This window comes from Peromyscus eremicus, chromosome 7, assembly GCF_949786415.1.
Source record: "Peromyscus eremicus chromosome 7, PerEre_H2_v1, whole genome shotgun sequence".
Classification (NCBI taxonomy): domain Eukaryota; kingdom Metazoa; phylum Chordata; class Mammalia; order Rodentia; family Cricetidae; genus Peromyscus; species Peromyscus eremicus.
This window is the reverse complement of record NC_081422.1, coordinates 64,988,252-64,997,554: the sequence shown is the minus strand read 5'-3', so window position 1 is coordinate 64,997,554 and position 9,303 is coordinate 64,988,252. Positions and strand designations below refer to the sequence as shown.

General features: G+C 42.5%; 1 non-coding gene across 1 annotated transcript; it reads right to left on the bottom strand.

The window, feature by feature from the left end:
* Positions 1-1,934: 1,934 nt before the first annotated feature.
* LOC131915709 (U6 spliceosomal RNA) lies at positions 1,935-2,040 on the bottom strand. The gene has a single exon (XR_009380373.1). It is a non-coding gene; the product is annotated as a U6 spliceosomal RNA (small nuclear RNA).
* Between the last annotated feature and the right edge of the window lie 7,263 nt (positions 2,041-9,303).

The window sequence follows — 9,303 nt, the reverse complement described above, 5'->3', positions numbered from 1 at the left end:
GATTGGTCTCCAGAACCATGGGGAACAGAAAGACATTCTGTGCCTTTACTAGAAGACAGCTCTGTTGTAAGATGTCCTCTGTGTCCTCACTAAACACTCAGGGGACTGAAGTCAGAGAGACCTTGGAGAGTTACACCAGTGGGTCATAGCTCTCCTGCCTCACTCCAGAGGCATACAGCAACCTGTCAGGACTCCACAGAGAAGACTTCAGAGTTCTGCAATAAGTGGTCTTCCTCTGTCTCCTTGGAAATTTTTCACTTGACAGTCCAATTTAGGGGCTTATGATATATATAGCTCAGAGTCAGAGAGCTCATCCAATATACATAAGGCAGTGGTCCAAATCCCAGTACCTAAATATATTAAGATCCCAAGGAAAGACTTTCACACCCAAAGGTTTTTTGTTTGTTTTGTTTTGTTTTTCTTACTGGGATTCCTTAAAACTGTCAATGACTGGCCTATGGTTCAGTGCGTAAAAGAGCTTGCCATGAAGCCGGGTGGGGCCACCTCTGGGCTGGTGGTCCTGGGTTCTATAAGAAAGCAGGCTGAGCAAGCCAGGGGAAACAAGTCAATAAGCAGCACCCCTCCACAGCTTCTGCATCAGCTCCTGCCTCCAGGTTCCTGCCTTCTTTGAGTTCCTGTCCAGACCTCCTTTGCTGATGAACAGTGCTTTGGAAGTGTAAGCCAAATAAACCCTTTCCTCCCCAAGTTGCTTTGGTCATGGTGTTTCATCACAACCCTAAGTAACCCTAAGTGTCTTTGGTGGGATTTTGGGTTTTCAGACAAATAATTTTCTTGAATAAATTCTTTTTTCTTTTTTCCATGTCTATATGTGGGGTGGGGTGGGGGTGGGTGCTCAATTACAGGCCAAAGATCAATGCTCAGGTGTCTTCTTCAGTCTCTCTCCACCTTGTTTTTCTGACAGGCTTTCTCACTGAAGTTAGAGCTCACTGATTGGCCACACTGGCTAGCTGGGGAGCCACAGGAATCCTACCAGTGCTGAGATTACAGATGCTCACTGGCCAGCTTCTCAGGGGACACTGGGGACCCAAATTCAGGTCCTCATGTTTGTATGGCAAGCATTTTTACTGACTGATCCATCTCCTGAATCCTCTGAACAAGTTCATGTTTCACCAGGGCATCCCCGATTCGGCTCCACTGGAGTGCACAGCCTGTCAGGAGCCCGCTGGTTGCCCAGCAGCCCACAGCCCAGGAGCCCGATGCCCAGGAGCCTGCAGCCCAGAAGCCCAATGTCCAGGAGCCACTTAGGTTCTCTGGTTTCCCCCCTGCTTGCTTTCTGTTTAATGGAAGCAAAGGTCACTTACTTTAAAGCCTCCTTTTTTTCCAATATAAATATTTAATGCAAAAAATACTTAATGCTATAATTTTCTCTGAGAACACTGCTTTAATGGCATTCCAAAATTTTTAATAGTTGTGGTTTTATCTTTATTCAGTTAAGAATATTTTTTCCTGATCTTCCTTGGCCCAGGTATTTGAAAGTGTTGTTTTTATTAGCTTCCAGTTATTTGTAGGGGAGTTTTCAAATACTTTTCTGTTATCTAATTTAATCCTTTTTTTTCCCCCATGAATTCATTCGTTCTTAGATTTATAAACATTTGCTTTAGGGGTCAGAGTATAATATAATCTGGTAAATGTACAATGCTGCCTTGGTGAAAATGTGTTCTTACTGGGTATAAGTCAGGTTGATTAGCACTGTCAACTTTTCCTGGTTTTTTGTTTTGTTTTGTTTATTTGTTCTTGTTGTGGATTGTTGTTGTTTTTCAAAACAGGGTTTCTCTTTTTAGTCCTGACTGTCCGTCCAGGAACTCGATTTGTAGACCAGGCTGGCTTGGAACTCACAGAGATCCGCCTGCCTCTGCCTTCCAAGTGCTGAGATTAAAGGCGTGTGCCACCACTGCCTGGCCTGTTTTTTGCTGTTGAATATGGAATGCTTCCTGAACTTTTGTGTCACCCTTTCACAGGGCCATGCTAATCTTCTCCGTATTGTTTCAATTGTAATAGATGTGCTGCCAAGGCGAGCACAACTGTATGGGTTGAATTATTTTGTCAATTATTGGTAGGCGAGCTAAAATCACTAATGGTACTTATTTGTATATTTCTAATTTAAATTTTGTTGTTTTGCGAGGTATGGGGGCACATACCTTTAATCTCAGCATTTGGGAGGCAGAGGCAGGCCCATCTGTGAATTCAAGGCCAGCCTGGTCTATATAGAGAGTTTCAGACCAGCCAAGGATACCAGGTGAGATCCTGCCTAAAATAATGATAACAGCAGTAATAAAACCTGGAGAAACCGCTCAACAGTTAAGAGTACTGGCTGCTCTTTCCGTGGTCCTGGGTTTATTTCCTAGCACCACATGGCAGATCACAACCATCTGTCATTCTAGTTCCATGGAATCTAAAACCCTCTTTTGCTCTCCGTGGGCACCAGGTACATATTAAAGATAAATAAATCTGAAAACTAAAGCATAAGTTGAAACTTTGGACTTAACAATTGAATGACACATAGATATAAATCTGATTGTTTGTCTCTTTGGGCTTGGAGTTCCCATGAAATAATAGGGTGGAGATATAGAATAGGTAGTTGAACAGATACATCTGGTGTTCAAAGAAAGATGAAGATAAAGATATAAAACTGAGATATCAGCACACGTGTAAAGTTGCATACATAATTCCTTAGGAAAAGTCTGTATAGGCAGAACATCTGGGCTAGATAATTGGCACTTGCCATCCCACTGCAGATAACTAAAGAGATTTAAAAATCATGAAACATCTTGTAATTTTGTAGGAATTAGAAGCAAGACATGAGTTAGAACTGGGGCCCAGAGTGAGCCATTTGGAAGCAGGTTTTTCCTGTATTCTATGCAGACCCTGTAGAGATAAATGAGTCACTAAATTGCTTATAGAAGCCTTCCTGGGCTGCAGGAATGAAGGCTAGAATGCAAGTAGCACTCCAAGGATGCTGATCCACACCAGATTTTGTATAAGGGTGTACAGAGCTGTATTTTGAGAGGGAGGGTGTGGACCACAGTCCTCCAGGCCAGGCGGTGATGGGAACCATCCAGCTCTGTCCTGCACTGCTAACTACTATGAGCACTTGGCAGATACGACCAGAATCCTTTGAGGAGGAACTTAGCATCAGGTGATGTCTGTAAAAATCACTTCAAGCTCAACAGCCTGGACTCAGGAAAAGAGACACACAGAGAGGAGAAGTCACGAGTCCGAACCATCAGTGAAAAGCAGTGACAGGAGACTCCAGAACCTGGAATTCCCAGACACAGACTTGGAAAAACAATAATGATTACTGTGTTTAGGAAAAAAAAAAAACTGAAAACTTTAGCAGGAAGCCATGAAATATGCTTTTAAAACAACGACACAGTATATTTGCCACACAAAAAATTCTGGAAATCAAGAATTCTAATACCACCAGGTAGTGTTGGTGCACACTTTTGTTCCCAGCACTCCAGTGGCAGAGGCAGGTGGATCTCTGAGTTCAAGGCCAGCCTGGTCTACAGAGTGAGTTTCAGGACACCCAGGGCTACACAGAGAAACCCTGTCTCAGAAAAAAAAAAGTTAATACCAATTTTTTAATGGCATTAGTTGATTAATTCCTGAACAAAGAGAATGAAATGAATTCCAGAATGAAGCAATGAGTAATTTAAAAATGAAAATAATGAATGTAGACACCGGGGAGTGAGGCATATATATATATATCAGAACCATTAAGCAGAATGAAAGCTATATTAGACACAATAAGGCACAGTTAGTTTCATTGAGGTTCTAGGGGAAGAAAGAGAAGAAGGATTGGTCTTAGAAAGATGATGTCTAGTGGCCCACTGACTCAGGAAACTACAGAGCCAAAGAAGAATCAATAAAAATAAATACTCAAGTCCACATTAGAATAGAACTTCAGTAAACCAAGATGGGCTCAACGTAGCCACAAAAAAAAAAAAAGAAAAAAGAAAAGAAAAAAAAAAGAAAGAAAGAAAAAAGAAAAGAAAAAAAAAGAAAGAAAGAAAAAAGAAAAGAAGGGCCTGGAGAGATGGCTCAGAGGTTAAGAGCACTGACTGCTCTTCCAGAGGTCCTGAGTTCAATTCCCAGCAACCACATGGTAGCCAACAACCATCTGTAATGAGATCTGGTGCCCTCTTCTGGCCTGCAGGGATACATGCAGGCAGAACACTGTAATAAATAAATAAATAAATAAATAAATAAATAAATAAATAAATAAATAAATAAATAATAATCTTTAAAATGCCGGGCAGTGGTGGTGGCGCACGCCTTTAATCCCAGCACTTGGGAGGCAGAGGCAGGCGGATCTCCGTGAGTTCAAGGCCAGCCTGGTCTCCAAAGCGAGTTCCAGGAAAGGCGCAAAGCTACACAGAGAAACCCTGTCTCGAAAAAACAAAAAAAAAAAAAAAGAAAAAGAAAAAAAGAAAAAAAAAAGAAAAGAGAAACAGTTTAACAACGCACTACTATTGAGCTCACCACCGACCTCAAGGACAGAAGACAACCGGTTCAAGAAAAATAAAAGATCTAGATTGCAAATAGATAACTGCTTAAAGGATGCCCTGTAGGGTATTCACCATGCAGAAGAAGAAGAAATAATCTTGCATGGAAAAAAAAAAAAATCAGGGGTTGGGGATTTAGCTCAGCGGTAGAGCGCTTGCCTAGCAAGCACAAAGCCTTGGGTTCGGTCCTCAGCTCTGGAAAAAAAGAAAAAGAAAAAGAAAAAAAAATCAGGTGAGCCAGTGAGGTGGCTAAGAGAGTAAGGTCCTTGCTATGCAAGCCTGGCGACCTAAGTTTAATCCCTGGAAACTACAGAACTGTAGAAGAAGAGAACTGACACCCACCAAGTTGTCCTTTGGTCCACATGCCAAATGCGGCACATGCACACAAACAATACACAATTTTATTTGTGGGGTGTGGTGGCACACACCTTTAAGCCCAGTACTCAGGAGGCAGAGGCAGGGGGATCTCTGTGAGTTCAAGGCCAGCCTGGTCTACAAAGAGAGTTTCAGGACAGCGGGGCTGTTACACAAAGAAACCCTGTCTTGAAAAACAAACAAACAAAACCCCAAACAACAACAAAAAAGGTTCTATCTGTTCATTCCTTTGTTTGTTTATTTACTTGTTTAGATAGGGTCTCACTATACAGTTCTTAGTGACCAAGAACTCACTATGTAGACCAGGCTGGCCTCAAACTCTGATCTGCCTGCCTCTGCCACCGTTGTGTTGATATTAAAGGCAGATACCACCACACCTGACTATAAACATTTTTTAGAATAAAGAATAAACTAAACAAAGGAAAAATTAGGTGTAGAAAGCAATGGAGCTCAAAGAAATATTTACAGCAGAGCCTGATGGCCCAGTCTTATCATCTCAGCCACTCAGGAAGCTGAGGCAGGAGGATGGTAAATTCAAATCTTGCCTAGGCTATAGAGCAAGGTTGAAGCTAGCCTGGCTAATTTAAAGAGTCTCAAGAAGCAGGGGGATGGAGAGGAATACTGAATAAGAATAGATCTAAATAATAGATTATTATGAAGTCATATTGATTATAAAAATAGGGTTATACAAAGCAGTATACTCTGAGAGCTAAAAGTTATAGAATTACAGCAGATGATAAAACTGAGAATGTTGGGGGTATATATGTAGTAAATACTGGTAAGTCACTTATAGATTTTTGCCCAGGAAACTAAAGGTAACAATATCAGGGTTATTATTTTTATTTTTTAGATTTATTTTATTTTACATGTAGGAGTGTTTGCCTGTGTATGTATGTACACCACATGAATGCAGTGTCCAAGGATGCCAGAAGAGGGCCTCAGATGTGGGTACTGGGAATTGAACCTGGGTCTGAACTGCTGAAACCTTCTTTCCAGCCCCACATTATCAGGTTTTATCCCCTCCACCACCACCACCACCACCACCACCGAGATAGGGTTTCTCCCTGTAGTCCCTGCCGTCCTGGAATTTGGAACTTGCTCTGTAGACCAGGCTGGCCTTCAACTCAGATCCGCCTGCCTCTGCCTCCTGAGTGCTGGGATTAAAGGCGTGCACCACCAACCACCCAGCAGTTTTTGATTTATTATGTATACAATGTTCTGCCTGCATGTATGTCTACATGCCAGAAGAGAGCACCAGATCTCATACATGGTTGTGAGCCACCATGTGGTTGCTGGGAATTGAACTCAGGACCTCTGGAAGAGCAGTCAGTGCTCTTAACCTCTGAGCCATCTCTCCAGCCCAGGTTTTGATTTTTTAAAAAAAGAATTATGATCATTTCTAAGGTACTCACTAAAACCTGAAAAAACTCCCCCCCCAAAAAAAATCAGTGTGACCACGATATACACCACTTCACCTCCTCACTTATGACTACTATCAAAAAGATAGTTGGGAGGCTGACACAGGACCATGTGAGCCCACATGCTCAAGGCCAGATTGGAAAACAGAGCCTGTCTCTAAAAACAGACCAAAACAGTATCAAGTATTGGTGTGGAAGATACTGTAGCACTCTTAACATTGTTGCTTGGGAATGTAAAATTGTGTGGCTGCCATGAAACACAGTTTGACACTTCTTCACAAAGCTAATCACAGAGTGACCATTTGACCCAGCAAATCCCCCTCCTGGGTATATACCCTGAAGGACCAGGAGCTAGGATTCAAACAGACCTGTCCATAAATGCTTCCAGCAGCCTTGTTTGCAGGGGACAAAAGATCTCTCAGCAGGTAACTGAGTATGTTAAAATTTTGAACTCTTCTGTAGTTTGGGAATTTAAGTATTTTTCTCATCATTTCTTCCTCCCCTTTCTTTTTTTAAGAAACACCTATTAGAGATATTTCATCTCTAGGCTGTACCTTTTCTTTCCTGTTGATTGATTGATTGATTGATTTCTCTCTCTCTCTCTCTCTCTCTCTCTCTCTCTCTCTCTCTCTCTCTTTCTTTTTCTTAACATCTTGAGTTTCTTGTTTTTATCTTTCAGTCCTTGTACTGAATTTTAATCTCTGAAATCATAATTTCAATTCTTAAGGGCTTTACCTTGATTTTTTTCGTGACTTTTTGTTCCTCTTCTAAGACTGTAGTGTTGGGCCAAGAGATGACTCAGCTGCTAAGAGCTCTGACTGCTCTTCTGGAGGATCCAGGTTCAATTCCCAGCACCAACACGATGGCTCACAACTGGCTGTAACTGCAGTTCCAGAGGATCCAACGCCCCTTTTCTGGCCTCTGTGGACACTGCACACATGTGGTGCACAGAGGTACACGCAGGCAAAATACTAATGCGCATACAATTTTTTAAAGCTTCAAAAAATTTTAAAGACTGCTGCGTTTTAAATGTCTGAGTATATTAGAGAATTTAAAATATTTTCCTCATATTTGTTGACCTCCACCCTCTTAGTCATTCAAAAATATTTACCTGTTTCTCTTTCATGTTACAACCTTCTCATAAAACTGGCATTTCGCTGGGCGGTGGTGGCACACACCTTTAATCCCAGCACTCGAGAGGCAGAGCCAGAAGGGTCTCTGTGAGTTTGAGGCCAGCCTGGTCTACAGCACGAGATCCTGGACAGGCACCAAAACAACACAGAGAAACCCTGTCTCGAAAACAAAACAAAACAAAACAAAACAAAACAAAACAAAACAAAACAAAACAAAACAAAACAAAACACCACCAACAACAAAAACCTGGCATTTCTTAGCAGTCAATAAATATTTACAAATGTTGTAGTTTAAAAACCACACCTGAAATCTGCACAAATGGATGCCACCTACTGCTAGGCAGGTGGGGCCCCTGACCATTAGAATGCGAAGTATTTGTCACAGCTTGTCACACCAGCTGCTCTGGTTTTCCAGGACTAGTTGAATCGGTTTCTCTGCTCAACTCCCTGCCCCTTATTTAAAGGCCCAGGTGCCATATTCTTCATGTGTGGTCAAGAGACAAGTGGAGAGATCTGGCCTTGCCACAGAAAGACTCACTGCTGCTCTCTTCCATTACCATTCCTGTCTGGTGCTTTGGGCTGTCGTCTTGCTCTTGGCCCGAGTCCCTATCCTCTCAGATCCAGCAAGGCATAAAGCTCCCAGCCTTCGCCGGGCGGTGGTGGCGCACGCCTTTAATCCCAGCACTCGGGAGGCAGAGGCAGGCGGATCTTTGTGAGTTCGAGGCCAGCCTGGTCTCCAAAGCGAGTTCCAGGAAAGGCGCAAAGCTACACAGAGAAACCCTGTCTCGAAAACAAACAAAACAAAACACAAAACAAAACAAAACAGCTCCCAGCCTTCTCTGGCAGGAATCTGAGCTGTGCTGTGGCTTCTCCACTGTGCCACAGGACTCACCAGTTCCCTGATTTCCCTTCCAGACATTTGAGAGGACTGGCTGGCTGATGGCCTGGTCTCATTTTCTTGTGTTAGGTTGGTACCTTTTTAATTCCTTCGTCAGGGTGACGTTGGGTATGATAAACACATGTGGACAGTCTCCTATCTTTGACTGAAAGGAGAGATTAAGTTAAATCAAAGAATATTTGCTGCATGAAGATGTACATTTTTAAAATGTTCACAGGGGAAACCATACCATGCGTGTGGAGGAAGTCAGAGGACAACTTTTAGGAATTGGTTCTTGCCTTCCACCATGCGGGTTCAGGAGCTTGAATTCAGGTCATCAGTTTGGGAGTTGAACACCTGTGAGTCATCTCACAGGCCCTTAGGGGCACATTTTTGAGAAAATAAATACCTCATGTTCTTCAAAATGAACTGGTTGTTAGGATGCTTCTGGAACGTTGCTTCAGTAGATGGCACCATTTCCCAGTTCAACACTGTCCCACATTGGAGACCATGAGCTGTACTAACCTGTATAATTGAAATGAATAGGTTTCAGAGTTTGACATTATCAACATTAATCAATTGACTAAACCTCAACTAAAATCTCAAATCAATTAAAATCTCTAAATCGTTTCAACTTTCTGAAGCATTAGTATAACGGTGACTTGTGCTCTGTGGGCCAACTGTTCACTGACAAAACACTTCCCAAGCCTGCATTAAGATCCTGGGGCGCCTGTGTTGGATCTCCAGCCCCTCAAAACATATTACCAGCAGCACTCAGTGCTAGAGGCATTCAGATCCAAGTGGTTGTTGTTGTTTGGGGTTTTGAGACGGTTTCTCAGTAGGTGGATCTTTGTGAGTTTGAGGCTAGCCTGGGCTACAGAGTGAGTTCCAGGACAGGTGCAAAGCTACACAGAGAAACCCTGTCTCAAAAACAGAGAGAGAGAGAGAGAGAGAGAGAGAGAGAGAGAGAGAGA